A 20,442-nucleotide genomic window follows, 5' to 3' on the forward strand; every position below is an offset into this window, starting at 1 on the left:
GACGGCTCTTATCATTATAAACAGTAAATATCACTTTCTGCAGTGTTATACAGTAAACATGAATATTAAAAAAGATGTACAATGTTTATAATGTTTATGTAAACAAACAACCATCGGGTGATGATCCAATGACTTAAATTTAAAAATTTTTTAGATTTTAAATCTAGGAATTTACCTACCTAGATAATCTTTTTCCTAAATATATATATTTTATAATAAAGCACCTCAATGGAGAGAAAATAAAACCATAGATAAATAAGCAGTTTGTACCACTATTTAATTCTCCAAATATCATATATAAAATGTAATAAATATTCACAAATAAACAGGTTATGATGAAGTTTCAACCTTAATCTTGAAAAATGGTGTCTATTATAGGAAATGAAATAAAAAATATTTTATGAAATGTATACAATTTAAAATAAATAAGTTTGATGTTGTTATAGATTTAAACGTTAAAAAAAAAAGTTTGAATAATAAAAATATATTTCCGTTAGATTAAAATGATAAATAATCCATATAGGGATCTTTAAAAACATTGTTGGTTTGTTTTCTCATCCCTTTGGTGCCTAGCATTGTTGGTTTAGGCTATGAGTATATATATATATATATATATATATATATATATATATATATATATATATGTGCTTGTTTAGATTATTAATTGCTATATGTTTTAAATTTCTAATATTTCTGTTTTGATGAAATATCAAATATTATATAGTACACAAATGAAATTAAAATAATATTGAAATGTTAGAGGAATACCAATTAATTTTTTACTATTTTTTGAATCACGCATAAGCTTTTTAAATTCATAATGGCTGCAAATTATATTAAACATAAAGAAAAAGATCTTTGAAAAATCATTGTGTCTTCTGAATATAATTACAACACACTACATCGCTCAAAAAAGACTTTAGAGGATTATCATCATTAATAAGAGGATTGTTTATGAAAAAAAAACTAATACAAATTTACATTCAAATCTGTATAAATAATTTTAAATATATAATTTATAAATTTAAAATTATGTAATTTACTTATAATAAAATAGAATTAAAATATTATGAATAATGATATAATATTATATGGGCCCGTTTGGTAGACTATCATATCCTATTATTTTCTTTTGTTTGGTGTGTCAATAGGATATACTAATATTATCCTATTGACTCAATTTATCCTACTGGGGACATGATATTAAATCCTGGGGGGAGTCAGGATAGAAACAGGTAGGATATGATAAAATTTTAAACTTACTTTTTTTACCCTATTTATGGTTTATTAAACTCATTTAGGGTTTGATTATATGCCTTATTTCCATCTTTTGATGCTTAGAACAAAAAACTTATCAACAACTAAATATGACGTTAATTTCACTAAGTAGGATTTTTTCGCATCCGAAGTGGTTGAAGAGTTTCTCCGTCGATCTTGTGCTTATTTTTTATCTAAATATCATTTGTTATCATGTCTTTGTTTTTCTAATCGGATGATTTTTTTAATTGATTTTGATGTGATGTATTTAATTTGCTATATTTATGGATTTTTGGTTATTTTTTTCTAATAAATATGTATGAAATATAATTTTTACAAGTTGGTGATATTATGATCTATATATTTGTGGGCATTATAGGTTTTTTTAATAATTTAATAGAAACTCGTAAAGATACTGATAAATAAATCATTAAGGAAAAAAAATTAAAAAAAAAAAGTCTATTTTGAAAAATAATATATAATTACATTATAAAGGGTAATTTTGTCTATTTACATATCATTCATATCATATCCTGTCATTATCTAGTCTACTTCAAACGTAAAATAGGATAATAAATGATGTCCAATGGCTTATCTGGTGCGCACCAAATATATCATATCTGTCCATATCCTATCATGTCCACCAAACGGGCCCTATATGTTGTATGAGGATAGAAAGCAGAGACAATGTTTTATGATAATCTTTTCAAGATTTTATTTATTTATTTTAAATAAGGTTTGAACCTATCTTCTTGATAGCCATAAACACTTACCCAAAGAATTTGATCCAAACAATCGAACTGGGTCAATGCATATATATATATTGGAGAGTGTGGGTGGACAAAAAGTTATGGGATTAAAAATGATTTTGTTTTAATATACTGGCTTGGATCAAAATTTTTATTTGAGCTCAATAAAAATTGATTTCATTAATATTTAAATAAATTAATAATTAGAATATATTTATTCTATATTATTGAAAACAAGGAATATTTTATATAATATTAAAGTACTTATTTTTTAATTTTTAATTTAACTTCAAAATTCAAAAGGCACATATAAATATATTAAAGAGAAAATTTTGGTTTGACTACTAAGTTTTCATATAACATACCTTTTGTTTTGTAGTTATTAAGATCATGAAAGGGAAATTTTATTAAATGCAATGAATATTGAAGAAAATATCAATTAATTTGTCAAAAATTTCAACTTGATTTTAGAGCCTCATGTTACATAGGGTTCATATTAGTTCTAAGGTCACATCTTACATATGTGAAACATTTATTACAAGAAAGAGAATCAAACATATTTTATAATTATTTTTTTTCATTATAAATAATAGTAAAAACGCTCCTCTCATTAATGAAAATATTGATAGTAACTAATACCACAATAGAATACCACACAATTAAGCACATGATTACAAAATAAACATAGCTCTAATCAAATAAAATATAAAATAATCAACATTCTAGAAACCAAGATCATAACTAGAAATCACACAATTATAAACAAGCTTACAAGTTAATTAACATTCTTAATAATTAAACATTACCATTGGATTCTATCAACTAATTAAATATGAGACGAGAGATGAGCATCAATTGAGTGGTAAGGACCACGGACTTACAACAAAATAGTAAGTGGAGAAAAGCACTCCACGTTTGGCTCCATGTCTCTTTGGCTCACATAATTTTTTTAAAATAATTTTTATTTAATCAATGTTTTTTTTTCTAGCTTTAGTCTATTTCACACAAAAAATGGAGAAATTTATGGCCATTTGTCTTGGGATCTCTTTGGAATATCTCCCTTTCATGCCTTTCTACTTATAACAACCACTACTTTTTTCTTTTCTTTTTTTTCTTTTTTAATTATTTCTATACATATATCAAAAAAAATTTAATAAAGTAATTTTCATATCTCAATAGGATTCATAAACTATATATAATTTTATTATGAGAGACGGGTCAAAATAGTAGAAGCTTAATTCATTTGAGTAAATGATTTTTAATATATTTCTTTTGGAATGGTCTAAATCCATATTTTTACAAAAATCAATTTTGTTAATAACTTAAAAAATATATACATTTCTTCATATATATATATACATAATGTTTTAACAGTGAACAAAACTAAAAATTATTAGAATTTTTAATATATATATATATATTTTATTTTTATTCATATGGAATGTAAGTGTTAGAACTTAATAAGAAAACAAATCGAAAATGATGGAAATTTAAATAAAATATACGTTATAGAAAACTGAAAAATTAAGTGACTAATTTTGCCCTTTATATCACCATAATTCTTGAGGTTCTTAAAAAGGAATAAAAATAAAAACAATAAATAAATAAAATTTTTGATTTAAAAAGTAATTACCCTCTAAATTCTCTCAAATTTGGCTATAAAAATTCAAAGGATCCCAACCTCCATCTTTAACAACGAACGAAGAAGAGACCGAGAGAGAGAGAGAGAGAGAGAGAGCGAGGGAGAGAAAGAGGTTTGGGGGAAGGCGGAGTCGGAGTAATCACGGCGAGCATTGAGCCGAGCCGGCAGGGGACTCCTCAAAGCTCAACCAGAAGTGGAGAATCCCCGCCTTCTCCTCGACAACCAGCGTAGCCCCTGCCCCACACGGTGGCCGTGGCGCACTGCCTTCAGCTGGAGGAAGCCCCTCTGACCTCCTTTTTCCTCGCCGGCGGTGGTCCTTTCTCTTAGATTCTAGCTTCTCCTTCTTGCCTTCTTTGTCTTTTTGCTTTTTGCTTTAGATAGAAAGAGATAGGAATAGAATAAGGATGTTGACAATTAAGAGGGTGCCCACCGTGGTGTCGAACTACCAGGAGGATTCCGGCGAGTCTCTTGGATGTGGCCGGAATTGCCTCGGCAAGTGCTGCTTGCCTGGTGAGACGGTTTTTCTTGCGTTTAATCTGCTAAAGTTTGGATTTTTATGGGATTTTTGTGATTTTTGATTGGGTCTGATTTTGGGCAATGTGCACGGTTTCAAAATTGCCCCTTTTTGCGTTTGGGAGCGAAACCCTAAGGGCTGGTTCTGTCCCTGATGATGAGAAGCCTCCCGCTGATTTCTTCCTCAATACTCTGTTGATTGGACAGGTTTGGGGCAAATGCTCTTCTTCTTTTTTGTTTTCTCCCTTGAATTAGCATTGATTTTTGATTTTTTTTAGGTGATCTTGTGATTTTAGTGGTGGATTTTTGGAGCATGACTTTTATCTTTCTTGCTTTCTTTGTTTTTCTTTTGTTTGTCTTTATGATTGTCAATTTTTGCACCAAATGTCACCTTTTTTGGCTTAGGAATCATACCGCGCTAATTATGGTTGTTTGATTGTTCAATTTGACTCATAGTGCTGTCTTTGTTTCATGGAATTTCACCTTTCATATCTATAGGTATTTTATTGTTTTATATGACTGATCTATATGCTTGCTTTATGGGTTTATATGATTCTCTCCTTTTATTCTAGAATTTTAAATTTGTAATAAATTGTTCTTATATATGGCTACTTGATTCTTTGATTGTATTAGGATTAATGATTCCTTTTTAGTTTTTTAATTCCATCTTTCCTACCATCTTGATTGGTAAAGATGTTTGATTGTGACATCATTTGGATCCATATCTTTTTATCTTTGTACCTTTTGATTATTGGTTTTGAATTTGATGATGTTTTATAGTGGGAGGATCGGATGAGCCGGGGCCTGTTTCGGTATGATGTCACAGCTATGTGAGACGAAGGTGATCCCCGGGGAGCAGGGGTTTATTGCTCAGCTGAATGAAGGCCGTCACCTTTAGAAACGGCCTACCGAGGTTTAGGGTCGACCGTGTACTTCAACCATTCGATCCAAAGAAATTCAACTTCACAAAAGTCGGACAAGAGGAGGTGCTCTTCCGATTTGAGGCCAGTAAGGATGGCAAAATTCAGTTCCTTGAGAAAGCATTTGTCGAGGAGAACTATTCTCCTAGCGTCGTCGCTATTAATGTGAGAGAGCTACATCCTTATCTCTGATTAGTTAAATTATGCCATAGCCATTTGCTAAACTGAGTTTGAGTTCCTGTTTGCAGGTGAGCCCAATAGAGTATGGTCATGTGCTGCTAATTCCCCGTGTGCTTGAATGTTTGCCCTCAAAGGATTGATCTTGATAGCCTCTTTGCTCGCTTCATATGGCGAAGAAGCTGCGAGTCCTTTGCCTCCGGCTTGGTTACAATAGTTTGGGTGCCTTTGCCACCATTAATCACCTCCACTTTCAGGGTAATTAACCTTCTATTCTCTCATGAAGTTCATCAAAAACTCTGAAACAATTAACAATGGAAAGTTTCAATTGTATGATAACAGGCTTATTACCTATCAGTGCCTTTCCCTGTTGAAAAAGGCTCTGACTCGAAGAATTCTCATTGCTAAAGGTCTGGAAAAAGAACAGTGTGAAGATATCAAAAACTTGTCAATTATCCAGTGAGAGGTCTGGTTTATGAGGGTGGAGACAATCTGCAGGACCTGGCTAATGTGGTGGCAACCTCCTGCATTTGGCTTCAAGACAATAATGTCCCATTTAACATACTCATTTCTGATTCAGGAAGGAGGATCTTCATCTTCCCACAGGTAAAATTTCCATACTTAAGATTCATATAACTGCTATAGCTCTGTTTTGTTCTTGCTCTCATACAGAACCATTCATCAACAATGATAATTAGAACTTAGCTACATAACAACATTGATAGATTTTTGATACAGTTAACAAAACATATGTATATATTACTGGATGAATGCTATATTGCCATAATAAACACAACTGTTATTTTTTCCTAGATAGTCTGGTTCATCATACAGATGGTATTGTGAAAAACTCACTTAAAATGCTCATAACTCTGTACATATGATGCCCTATTTGACTGATGATTTTTGAACTTTACAGTGTTATGCTGAGAAACAAGCTCTTGGGGAAGTTGCACAAGAACTGTTGGACACTCAAGTAAACCCGGCAGTATGGGAAATAAGTGGGCACATGGTGCTTAAGCGGAAGGAGGACTACAACAATGCATCGGAGGATTATGCATGGAGGCTCTTGAGCTGAAGTTTCACTCTCCGACGATAGGGTTCGAAGAGGTGAAGGCTTACATATTTGAGGCTGCTGGTCTGGTGGAATCGAAAGAGAACGAAGCAGAGGCCAACGAAAACGACGGAGCTACCTATCAGCAATCTCAGCCTATCCCTGCTGCTCAGATTCCAGTGGATGTCTGATTCTCAGTTGCTTTTGTTTAGATGTCCTCCTTCAATAGAAATAATTAAAGGGCAATACTCATGTTTTGTATTGTTTCCTCTGTGTCTCCAGAGCATGTCACTCATTGTTCATCCTATAATTTGTTTTGAATCTGTGAAGCTTCAGCTTCAGTTTCAGTTTCATGTCTAAAGCAGAATGACAGTTTCTTTTGCCTGTCAATAAAGCAGTATGATATATTTGCATCCAAAAACTTAACATTCATGGTATGGCATGCTTGATTCTGCAGAATGATAAAAAGCACACCATGTTTTTACAGGATTGAAAACAAGCTTTGGTTAAAAAGGAGCAGAGGCAATGTCTCTTGTTTCTTCAGCCAGAGAGGAAGTCATCATATTGTCGGAAGATAAGTGATTAATCTCATCCGTTTCTTCATGCATCATCCCTTTTTCTGTAAGGGCTTAGCACCGGCTCCAAAACCCTGATATATCAACAACTATGATTAGATAAAGATGCATATGATCACTGCCACTAACCTCTCTCTCTTTCCCACAAACACACACACACACACACACACACACACACAAACAACTTCTTGCAAGGCGAGAGAACAACAGAAAAGATGATAAAAAGAAGACATTAGAGCTCTCATGATCACCTCAGTGAAAAATACCAACAGCTTCCTCTAAAGACTTGGTACTAAGAATATACAATGCTGCCTCCTGCAAAGCCAAAACAACAAGATCATAATCTTCATTAACACTACAAACCAAATACAATTAACATCTCCAAACTATTCACACCATAAATTCAATGAAACAAACAAACAACTACTCTTCAAAATACTAATCCAAATTAAGAACCCAAAGAAGAAATCAATAAGTGCTAATTAATTAATTATATATACCCTTGCATATTGAAGCTGGTCAAGTGTAAGAGTTCTAGGGCTCCAATTCTATAGAAGACACTCTCTCTATCCTCATCCCATCCCTACTAGAACTCCTCATCTTTCTCTTAATTTCCAAGTTCTAAGTACACAAAACTCCTACGTCCTTAATTCTGCTTCAATTAATCTCATGCAAGTGCAATCCTTTCCATATAGCTCCCTGATTTAAATACAACTCTGAGTTCCACTGTTCGACACGTGTCGTTTTCTTAGAGCTCAGAGTCTTACACGTGGCGTCATCACTGTGGTTCTCTTCACACGTGGTGCACTTCTAAGGTCTCCCTCCCATTCCATCCAATATCTACTTGCCACGTAGGAGGTGAACAAAGTCTTATTGTCACCCGCGGTGTTTCTAATTGCATGGATATTTGTTCTCCTTTTGTGATGAGATGTAATGGAGTTACGTGAGAATGTTTGAGAGGATCACAAAGGTGGCCAAGTGATTACCGAACTTTGATTAAAGATTAATTAATTTAATGGAATTTAATGGAACTCGTGGCTGAGAATTAATGGAGAGGTTGGCAGGCGTTAATACGTGTTATGGTTGGAGTAATATAATTATTCATTGTTGTTATGATTATCAACTAAGTGAATTATAAATAGATATTTAATGCATGAGTCATCAACTAAAAAAAGACTATTATTGATTGTTGATGAGGGATATTTTACGTTTTAATTTTTAATATTTCAATAACGAGACTTGATTAGGAAATATGTGAGACCGAAGTTTTTTGCTTATGTTGTTCGATATCGAATTGTGCAATCGTTCTTTCATTATTTGAAGTTTAAAAATAAATTTGAGATTATATTTTTATTATATAAATAAGTTATTATTATTATTATTATAATGATGGAAGGCTCTTAATTTAACTATGTAATGATATATATTTTTTGTTTTTAAAATATAATAGTTAATTTATTCTAGGTTTAGAAATAAAATATTTTTAACTATTAATTTGCTCCCCTTCTCCCTAAATAATTGTTGTTTTTGAAGAAAAAAAATGCGTTTCTTAATAATTAGTGTTGTTAAAAAAAACTTATATCTGTATTTTAATAAAAGGTACCTTTATTATTATCCTTCAACTTCAATCTTTTAGAGGTAAGAGATTGATCTTGTGTGCAATAGAATTAGTAGGTGAGAGTATTTTCATAAATGAATATTTTAACAAAATATCTTTATAATTAATTAAGTTATTAAATACTTATATGGCAGAAAGTACCAAAAAATATTACAAGGATTAAAAGAAAGCAGACAGATTCATGAGGGACTTATATAGCAATTATACCTATAATACCTTAATTGGTCCCTCTATTTTTGAAAATATGCCCATTTAATTAGAAATGCTCACATTAGCTCTCACTTTTAAAAAATTCACCCAACCAGCGACTCAAATGGACGCATTTTTAAAGTAGAGACTAGTTGAAGCATTTCTAACTAAGTGCAGCATTTTCAAAAGTAAAAAGACTAGTCATGAGCATTTTTGGAGTAAAAAGAAAAAGGAAGAGATAGAAAGTATATGGACTATTTTGGGATTATACCAAATATAAAAATATGTTTCATAAATTGGTTATAATTTTAAAAATAATAATACAAAATATAATAAGTAAATAATCTTTTTGTATAATTAATATGTTATATACCTGAGCTATATAAGGCTGGTCTGAAAATTTCTATGAATATCAAATTAATATTATTTTGAGTTGCTTTATTATAAGAAAGAGAATTAGTGGATCCGGTTCTGGAATTAGATCCCGATCCAGACCCAAACGTGGATCCGACAAGCTAGGCCGCTATAAAAATAAACATTTTTTTTGTAAAATATCCTAAATGGTCTCTCTACTTAAATTACTCTATCCTTTTAGTCCATATACTGAGAAATGCTTCCAACTAGTCATTTTATTCTTGAAAATGAGCTCATCGAAAGTCTTTTACGCTTGAAAAGGACCCTAATACATAAGCTAGTTAGGTAATTTTCAAGCGTAAAAAGACTCAGTGAGCTCATTTTCAAAAGTAGATGGGCTAGTTGGGAGCATTTATGAATAGTTGGACTAAAAGGGCAGAGTGACCTAAGTAGAGTGACCAATTAAGGTATTATTTATATTTTTTTCATCTCCATCTTCAAAACATATTTTTAAGACTCAAAACAATGTATAAGTTCTCAGTGACTATTTCAAGCCAGGTGTTCTGATGTGCAAGCTTGAAAATGGAAAGGTGGGTGAAGATACCAGGTCAATGTGCAGGTGTAGGCACCGATGCCAAAGAAGAAGGCTCATTTCTTCTCTGCCGAGAACGTCGCTCTTATTATAGGGGTAAAAACTATTGGAAAAGAGGGTGGAGATCGAGGTTGTGAATGAGACTGTGCGTTTGGGGAAGAAGGTGAAGGACAAGTTCACCTAGTACGGCAAAAGAGCGCCGGATGAAGGCTCGGATCCCACTCCGACATCCAAGAAAGGTGATGAGAGTAATGATCGCGGCAATGGCGGCAATGGGAATGGTCACGTCAACGGAAACAAAGGCGGCAAGGGCAATGGTCACGTCAATGGAAGCAAGGGCTACAAAGGCAATGGATCAATTAAGGTATATATATATATATATATATATATATATATATATATATATATATATATATATATATATATATATATATATATTCATCTTCATCTTCAAAAACATATGGCAAAGACTCAAAACAATGTATAAATTCTTAGCCCTCAGATTAGGGGTTATTTTCAAAGCGTAAAAAACTTAGTGGGCTAATTTTCAAGAATAGAGGACTAGTTGGGAGGATTTCAGTAGATGGACTAAAAAGGCGGACTCGACCTAAGTAGAGGGACCAATTGAGGTATTATATATATCATCTCCATCTTTCAAAAACATATTTCAAAGACTCAAAAACAATGTATAAGTTCTCATTGACTATTTCCGCCGGTGTTCCAATGTGTGAGCTTGAAAATGGAAGAGTGGGTGAAGATACCAGAGTTTAGTGTGTAGGTGAAGGCACCGGTGCCAAAGAAGAAGGCTCCTTTCTTCTCCATGGAGAACGCCACTCTTATTATAGGTGTGAAAACTATTGAAAAAGAGGGTGGAGATCAAGGCATTGAACGAGATTGTGCATTTAGGGAAGAAGGTGAATTTCAAGTTCAATGAGTTCTGGTATGGCAACAGAGCTCCGGATGAGGGCTCGGATCCCACTCCAGCATCCAAGGAAGGTGATGAGAGTAATGGTCGCGGCAACGGTGGCAATGGAGGCAGTGAGAATGGTCGCGTCAACAAAAGTAAGGACGGCAAGGGCAACGGACCAATTAAGGCATTATATATATATATATATGTATGTATATTTTTCATCTCCATCTTCAAAAGATATTTCAAAGACTCAAAACAGTGTATAAGTTCTTAGCCCCTGTATTAGGGTTATTTTCAAGCTTAAAAAGACTCAATGGGCTCATTTCCAAGAGTAGAGGGACTAGATGGAGCATTTCTGAGTAGATGGACTAAAAGGGCAGACTGACCTAAGTAGAGGGACCAATTAAGGTATATATATATATATATATATATATTCATCTCCATCTTCAAAAGATATTTCAAAGACTCAAAACAGTGTATAAGTTCTTAGCCCCTGTATTAGGGTCATTTTCAAGCGTAAAAAGACTCAGTGGGCTCATTTTCAAGAGTAGAGGGACTAGATGAGAGTATTTCTGAGTAAATGGACTAAAAGTGCGATCGACCCTAAGTAGAGGTACTCAATTAAGATATTATATATATATATATATTTTTTTCATCTCCATCTTCAAAACATATTTCAATGACTCAAAACAATATTGTATAAGTTCTCGAGTGACTATTTTTCGGCTAGGGTGTTCCGGACGCGTGAGCTTGAAAATGGAAGGGTGGGTGAAGATACCGGAGGTCAATGTGCGGTGTGCACGGCGGTGCCAAAGAAGAAGGCTCCTTTCTTCTCTACTGAGAATGCCTCTTATGATAGGTGTGAAAAACTATTGGAAAAGAGGGTGAGATCGAGACTATGAATAAGACTGTGCGTTTGGGGAAGAAGGTGAAGGACAAGTTCACTGAGTTCTAATACGGCAAAAGAGTGCCGGATAGGGGCTCGGATCCAACTCCGACTACCAAGGAAGGAAATGAGAGTAATGGTCGTGTCAATGGAGGCAATGGGAATGGTCGTGTTAACAGAAGCAAAGGCAATGATCGAGACAACGAGAGTGGCAATGGAGGCAACAGGAATGGCCTGGCCAAGGAAAAACTATTTTTAAACCCTCTAGTTTTTAATTAAGTCTGCCCGATAGGAAGATAGATAAGAGGGGATCGTTGGCTATTTACTAATAATTTCTATAAATTGATATTAAATTATTTATTAACATAATTAAAAATTTTGGTGTGACAATATCTCTATTTTAGAATTTGTTAAATAATCTAATGATAATGGTAAATTTTTAGATGTGATTTTTATTTACTTAAATCTGAAAAAAATTAAGGGTTTAAGTGAAATTCGTGGAAAACTATAAGAAATAAAAAGTAAAATTTTAAATTTTAAATTATTTCAATTAGGGTTTAAGTGAAAAGAGAGATATTTTACAGCTGGAGTGAGGCCAGCCGTTGATTCATTCTCGCATTAATTATCTGTTTGTTTAATTAATTGTAATGAAGCATGGAAAAAATTGTTTCTTTTTTCCCAACTAGTTTTACTTTTAGAAAATATAGATAATTTGAAGAAAATTAATATAGTGGAATGATAGTTTTACTTCTATTAGATGGATTTCTTTTTAATGATATAATTTGGAGAAAATATGGATACTTAATGCTTATTGGTACAAAGGTAGCACTTGTTTAACATTGGTTTGTGTTAGAAATGGCTATGTATGACTCTATGAGAAGATAGTGGCAGGTCATGATTCTGTTATAACAGTATCTTCAATTATGGTGGATTATCCGCCATGGCAATTAAGAGTAATATTATATACAACAAAGAAGTTACACGAATTTTCTACATGACTCATGTGGCTGTCATCTCACTGTCTTATTTCTCTCTCCTATTTAGCTAAACTGTAAAAAAATCATATAAGATAAAGAAATTTATGCCCTAATTCATCTTCTCTCTCACAACCCGCCGCCCGGCGCCCACTAAACCCCATGTCTCTCGCCTGTCACCCGCCACGCCACCGATCCCTCCACCCGTCGCCATCACCGTTGTCATTCTCGCGACCATCCCACGCCATCGAATTCTGCCCCCGGTGCTCAGCGCCCGTAGCCTGTCGCCCCATCGACAGATTAGTGTTGTAGTTCGTGGAATATCTACAGATAAAGAAACAATTTATAAGCTTTGTTATCTTTCACTTTGATTCTAAGATTGAAGTTCAACTTGTAAATGGCCTCTGTGAGTTTAAACTCACATCATATTATTTCTTCAGGAAGCTTACCTTTCTTATGTATATTTATGTAAAATTCATAGAAGTACATGTCTATGTTTTGCAACTTTGTTTGAAAGATATTACAAGGAATTATTTATTTTAGAATTAGTAAATTTTGTGGAGCTGTTCATGAAGCTGATTCTACGAACGTCACATTTAGCATTAGTTTTGCTTCATCTCCGATGAAGCAAAGACTCCTCGATCTAATCGCGATCATGTATCAGTGACAAAGCTCACTCAGAGCATCTCCAAACAATCCATACCACGTCCATCACCTGCGGCTTCCAATCAAATGTTTTTCGTAGCAAAGCGTTCTCCTCTCGAGCAGTACTTAAAATCTGGTCATCTCTGCCATGTATGGAAACTGTTCGATGGAATGCCCAATGAAACCTCATCTCTTAGTCCACAATGATCTCTACGAGCCTTTGGGGAGACAAGCGGCGGTGATAGGTGGCGTCGCGGGGTTTGGTGGAGTGGGATGGTTGCGAGCATGACAACAGCGGTGGCGACGGCCTGAGGGTTTGGTGGCTCGGCGGGTGACCTGCGAGAGGCTTGAGGCGTGGGGTTTGGTTGGCGGCGGGTTGTCAGAGTGAGAAGATGAATTAGGGCATAAGTTTCTTTTATCTAATTTGACTTATTAGGATGAATAGGAAAGAGAAATGAGGTAGTGAGGTGGCAGCCACGTGAGTTGTGAGGAAAATTTGTGTAACCTCTTCATTGCATATAGCATTACTCGACAATTAATGTTTTACTTCAATTAACATGCTTTTTTGTAGAAAAAAAAAATTAAGATGTTCCGTTGGTTTCGGCATGACAATTAATGTTAAAAAAACCATAGAAGTTCAGTATATTGAGAGGGTTTAAACGTACTCACGTGATGGAGGAGTCAGAGGTTGGGTCAACAAGTGGTGTCAAGTGGAGTCCAAGGCCTGCTTTGGTTTCTCCGGAGAGTGGTTTCTCCGGGACTAGTTCAGGAGTGAAGTTAATTCTCAATTATTTTTCACATAATTTAATAAAAAATTAGTTATTTTTTTAAAATTACCCATAATTTATATCTTCACATTTCTCTCTCATATTAAATTTTAAAAAGAAAATTGAAATTGAGTGTTAGGGTAATTTTAGAAAAAAAATAATAAATGCTTCTTGATGTTTAAAAATGACAGATAAAAAACAAAATAGGTTTATGACAGATAAAAAGAAACAGTATTTTCTGCATTTGTTTCTTTGAGATCTACATGCGTGCATGTGAACTTTGTTTTGTCATTAATTTGAAGCTGTTTTAATTAGTATTGTAGGGGCGGCTCAAGGGTAAGTCAATCAAGCAACAGAGTTTTAGCCCCCAAAAATTGGGGTCTCATTTGAGTTTAAACCAAATCTTATCACTATGATTATAATAATAATTATGTATTTATTATTACTAAGTAAATAATAACTTATAAATTTAATTTGTGACTTCATTATTAACTTTAAGTTGTTAAAAATTTTAAAATCTTATCCTTTGAAATCATAAAAATTATTTGTTGTTTAATTAATTTCTATTTAAACTTTGTTATTTAATACTATATATTCAAATCTGCTATCAACTAGCTTTGTAAAATAAAAACTAGTAAATTAAGTTCTTAATTTTTTTCTACTTTAATGTATAATTAATTCTTTTTTTTCTCCCAACAAACAAATCTATTTCAAAAAATATAGCTTCAATACATAATTAATTCTCTTCTTCTCCCAACAAACAAACTTATTTTTTAAAAAAATATAGCTTTTAATATTTTTAATAACTTTTTATTAATAATTAGAGTTAGTTTTATGCTTGAGTTTTAGGTCTTTATAAAGCTCAGAGCCACCACGAATTTAGTAGTTGAATATTTTTGTGGATTAAAGAGTTTGAACTCTTTTATTAATGCTTGATATTTGATTTCGGAGCGTTGAGTGTGTTTTGTTTACGATGATTGTACTTGTTGAGCTCGATGAGCAAGAACATGTTGAATCAAAAATAACATGGATTGATGGTTATTGCATCAAGAATATGGATGAGACAACATATTATATTATTTAAGCGTTTTTGATTTATGGAATTTTTGTTATTGCATTTTTAGAAATTGATTGCTTAGTTGTTTCTTTTTATGAATTTTTGTAATGATTAGAGCACAGTTGATCAATTGGATCCTTTTAATTTTGTTTTTGTTTTTGAGTTTAAGCAATTTTTAAATATTTATTTCTTGTATTATCTTAAAGATGATTCATTTGCCGTTTTAGGAAGTAAGAGAACATCTCCTCTATTGTGTGGAAGATGATTTATTTGAGAAGATCACCTCCATTATATTAGGTACAATGATCTAATATACATATACTCTCAACTATATATATATATATATATATATGGGAAAAACATCATCCAGGGACGTCACTGATTTCAAATCTAGGGATGTTTTTAAATCTAAGCCGTTGGATCAGTCGTTCGATAGTTGATTGATTATATAAACACTTTGTCTCCTTTTCAACTTGCTACGATCACTCTACAACACCGTAGAAGCGCGGTTTCCTCGTTCGATAATGATAAAGAGTGAGTCGGGATTTTCGTGGAGTGCAGCTACTTATGGGACGTCACTGGATTTGAAATCCCAAGGGACGTCCTAGATGATGAGTTTCTATATATATATATATATATATATATATATGAGAATGAATCATATAAGAGCGTTCGAATGTTCGAGAAACTAATGAACCTAATTAACCCTTCATTTTTATCATAATAGATTTAATTTAATATTTAATCAATCTAAATTAATCTTAGTTAATTTTTAGATTTTAAAATTTTATTTTAATGCTTAATAAATCATATCTTCACTAATTAACTTTTCAATGTAATGGCTTTTCTTGTAAATATTTCTCCAAAATTAATATAATATTTTTTTAAAAAATTATAAATTAGAGCTTTTATAGTTTTTGTATTGTTACAATTTTTCTTGTTAGATTTTTACTTTTGTTAAGTTTTATTCACAAATTTTTAGATAAATCCTTTTTATCATGAGTTTAGTGGTTTTTATTAACTTATTATAATTCATAATAATTTTTGTGCTTTCATTGATTTTACCATGGCGGATGGCACTCGGATGAAAGACCTTTTGGCCAAAGTTGATACTATGTATGCTATAATGGAACAAAGAGAGGAACAATGGATGACTAACATGGAGCAGAGGGATAAATCAATGAAATTAATGGAATAATCCCTCCCATAGTTTATGTTACAAAACTTGAGAAGTCACCAAACAATACTCATATTTCACTTTCGATATCAAACTTCAATTCATACCTCTCACCTGAGGGATTTCGATAAAAAAGTCAGATATAGACACCGGATAAACCAAGTGGTGAACATTTAGTACGCCATATGCTGATATGAACTAGCCTTGTTACTCTAATGACCATAACATCCATCCAAGTGCCAATAAATTATAAAATCAAATTGAAATAGAGTTTATTGAAATTTGATATGAAAATATGCGCATAGTTTAGTTAAGTCGGAAGATTTTTAACAGTGCTTTTTAAGTTCTCGTTTGCTTTTACATAAAAAGGAGTTAAGCATCACTTCAGGACGAAAGAGCAAAGACAACAAGAACAAGAAAAGGAGGCAACGAAGGCCCTCGTCCATCTCCTCCTTCAATGGCGATCGCCAACTAACCTAACCCTAATCCTACTTTCTCTTGCGCTTGAACTACTTCTCATTCCGTACGTCTCCGACACTGCAATGCAGCACTCCTCAGTGGTGGATCGAGGCCGGAGGTCCTCCAGCAGCTGCTCACCGGAAGAGCCCTGGCTTCAGCCGCGCTTGGTGTTGCTCTTTCGCCGCCGCCCCTGGCAGCCCCGACCCCAGGTCTGCTCCCTCACCGAAACCTCACTCTAAATCCCTCTCTACTGGCTCACCTTCTCCTCCGCCAAGCGTATCATCGACCCCCACCGCATACTCTCCCCGGCCGTGTCTCGCCAGCTCCCCAAACCCCATCGTCTCCCGCCACTGGATCCGGTGCCGGATAACCGATCCCTCTCCCTTCTCGTCCCGAGCCACCATCGCCGGTGGCTGGGGTTTCGACTGACAGAGAAGAGGTTGGATCTGAGGCTGAGCTTGAAGGGGAAGGATGGGAAATTGCTGGTGCTGGAGCTGGACTCTAGGGGTGCTGTGTGAGTAGCTCCTTCTTCGCGGCGATGGTTCTTGAGGGCTCGCCGGAAGGTCTCGGACATGTCCACTGATTTCCGGAGATCGAGGTCGGTGGGGTTGAGGATCTGGGCGTTTTCAAAGAGACGATCGAGTTAATGTATGAGGAAGGACGCCATGAGATGGATTTTGAGATGCTGGAGTCTCTAGGCCATCGATATACTTGAGGGTGACCTTGCTCTTCTTCTCTGTTCTTTGACCTATTTTCCTAAAGTTTTGATGTTTCAACGAATGTTTTTCCCCCATAGAATTATAGATTTTCAGCTCAAATTTTTCTAAAATTTGATGCCATCCCGTCATGAGATTGTCGTATTGATGCATGCATTATTTGGTTTTTATGATAGTAATTGTAGATGTTAAGGTAAAACTTGAAATCAATGGATATTTATGAATTCAAAAAGCTTAAACTTTTTCCTGAAATATGATAGAATTGTTTCAAGAGAATTTAGCATGATGCATGCATTATTTTCATTTTATGTAGTAATTGTGAATATGTAGCAAAATGCAGCATCATGGGATATTTAGGGATTCAAAAGGTATAATTTTGCTGAGATAAGATATAATTCTGTTAAGAGCTTGAAGCTGGATGTGGTTAGTATTTGTTCTGCTCTTGAAAGTATTGAACTATTGGATTTATTCCATATAATTGTATGCCTATTTTCTTACAATACGGGAGCTTCAGATGCTGAATGAGACAGTAAATGCTAAAATGATGTCAGTTTTGTGCTCATATTGGATGTATATTGGGTGTTTCAATATGATTTTCATGTAGGAGGTGCACCTCCTTACATGAGTTTTGCTAGTTTTAATAAATTGTTGATGCTATACTTGTTTCATAAAATTATGCATCTTCTTTACTTGTGAATTGCGCTTATTTTTATAGCATATGAAGTATATGCTGAAGTATTTTGATAGTGAGGTTGATCATATCATCCCATGTTGGCAACAATGCCTTACTGATCTCTCATTTTGTGTTTGTTGTCTTCTTCCTATCATTCTCTCCCACTGATCTGAACTGTGATTACTTCTACCTTTTTGCCTCTATGTTGTGCTTCTTTTGTTGATTATGCAGTCGCTTGCTGCATTGCTCAAGATTGAAAGTTAGCTTTTCAGGTGTCGTCCACCATTATGTTTGACAGAGGTGTGATGTCATGTTTGAAATATCTTGAGGCTGTTCCATGGAGCGAGAGTGAGGAGGAGAAGTTGAAAATCTTGTTCACTAAGTGTGTGTTGATGAAGAGGTGTCAGAGATGTTTTAGCAAGATTAGGTGAACAAGGCCCGCAAATCTGAAGAGCTAGCAGTAAAAGGCTCATACAGTCCGTTGTGAGCGGGACGAATTGTAGTTCTAGAAGAACTTTCAGATCGCTTAGTTAACGGTCTCCTATCCTCAGAGTTCAGTCTATCAAAAAGGATCCTGCCGGGTTGAACAAGGAGAGCTTATATAATGTCTGCTATTCTTGTTTGAATTCTTTGGCGAACTCTTTTGAGGAAGCCTCTGGCTCAGTTCCATCTGGTCCAAAATCTAAAAGAAACAAAGCCATTAGTCGAAAGTGAGTCTCGAGGAAGTTGAAAACCTGAACTGGCTACTGAAATCCTCATTGAGAAAAGCAAATGGCAGAAGATTTTGTGCCTGTGGGCGAAATCAGGTCCAACTGATGATGATGCGAAAAGAGCTTCACGATGATAAGGTATGAGCTCAGCCGGGTTTCAGCTAGTGTTTTCCCATAGTAGCCCTTTGGGAAGGGGAAGGTTGATGCAAGGGAGATACAAGATCGGCGTCCTCCTAGCATGGTTCACACCAATGCTACTGGACTTCGGATAGTTACAGAGGTGCTCAAAAGAGGGCTCGACATGAGGATGTTGGAGGAAGGACTAGGGCAGGCTCTTCTTACACTTCCCTTAAAACAACAGCAAACTCTTTTTGTCGAATGGTTTCAATGTTTTTCATTGAAGGGCTGAAAGTGCTCCAATCTCAACAAGGCTTTCCAGGTCTGGTGGCGAAGATCTTTTGCTGAAGTCCTCTGAATCACGCAGTTAACTAGTTACTTTTCATCCTGAAGCCAGTTAATGTATGGATTTGATCTTTAGTCAGGTTTTTGTGGAAGTCAATAATGTAGTCTCTTTTTGTTATTTCCTCAGTTGAGTGTTGATCTGACCACTGTTTCCATTGTTAAGCAGTGGAATTTGTAACTAATGGCAAGGCCACAAGTGTAGTGCTCTTTGTTAAACATGTTTGGTTCTCTGATTTGTACTAAATTTGTTTTAGATTTTGTAATACTAATAATCACTATTTGAATATAACTTTGTTTTACATGATCCCAGCTGTTACATGCATGTATGTTTTGTGCATATATAGCTATAGAACACCATATATTCCCCTACACATTTATACAGCTAATCCTAACGATATCCCTGTGAAATACCCATATTAGCAGGGGTGTCCGTGCACATAAACACAGGAATGTTCATGTCCTTCGTACTCAAGCACCTCATCCTCGCTAGCTTCCTCTAACCCTCACTTTCTCCTCCTCCTCGTTCTTGATCCGGCGATCGTCATGCGTTGGAGGTTCTCGCCGTAGGGTCTCTCGCTTGTTCACTAACAGGTGAGGTGTTAGCAGCTCATTTCTTTTGTAAGCGAGTTTCAACACCGCCGTTAGTTGTTTGTGAGGATTCCGAGACGAAGCTGACGATTCTTACGTATTCTGGTTTCTTGGCTCTAATTCGTTGATTCTAGGTTTGTTTGGAAGCTGGCATCAGGAGATTTGGATGGCCAATTTTCAGAAATGAAGGTTTGCATGCCGGATCACTGTACAGTGTGAGTAGTTTGTCGGCGAACAGCAATGCAGTGATCGATGATGAAGGTGATGGTGTGCAGTACATGCTTACAGAGAATGTCCATGATGTCGTGCTTCATGCCAGATCATTAGCTTGCCAAAGCACGTGACTCTTTGAACATGCTGTTTCTTCTTCTTTACCTTGGTTTCTCAAGTTTCAGTAGTGATTCCCTCAACAAACTGAATCTTTGTTTTAATTTGGAACACCTATTTTGGTGTTTGAAACTTCAAATTAACAGTCAAATTATGAATGTTGATCTGTGCTTTTTGAATAGTGCGTCTTAAAATCTATAACTTAAGTACGGATGAAAAAGAAAACAAATGGCTTGTATGCTTATGTTTGCTTTAATGGAGTATGGTTCAGAATTAGTCTAACTGTGCTATGCAAACCATACATTAGTTGTTTTAGTACATGTGATGCTTGGATTCTCATGTTTTGAGCACTTTAGTGCACGCTTTGTAGTTCACACTGAATTTTGTTTCAAGCACATGTATCTATTTAGTGAGTGAGAAGCTCAAATTAGCAATTCAAACTCTATCACTT

The 20,442-nt window shown here is 34.7% G+C and overlaps 2 pseudogenes; both read left to right on the forward strand.

Moving 5' to 3' along the window:
* Positions 1-4,037: 4,037 nt before the first annotated feature.
* On the forward strand, positions 4,038-6,663 carry LOC120270053 (annotated as a pseudogene).
* Positions 6,664-9,679: 3,016 nt separating this feature from the next.
* On the forward strand, positions 9,680-19,152 carry LOC120270764 (annotated as a pseudogene).
* Positions 19,153-20,442: the final 1,290 nt, after the last annotated feature.

Source organism: Dioscorea cayenensis, chromosome 10, assembly GCF_009730915.1.
Source record: "Dioscorea cayenensis subsp. rotundata cultivar TDr96_F1 chromosome 10, TDr96_F1_v2_PseudoChromosome.rev07_lg8_w22 25.fasta, whole genome shotgun sequence".
NCBI lineage: Eukaryota > Viridiplantae > Streptophyta > Magnoliopsida > Dioscoreales > Dioscoreaceae > Dioscorea > Dioscorea cayenensis.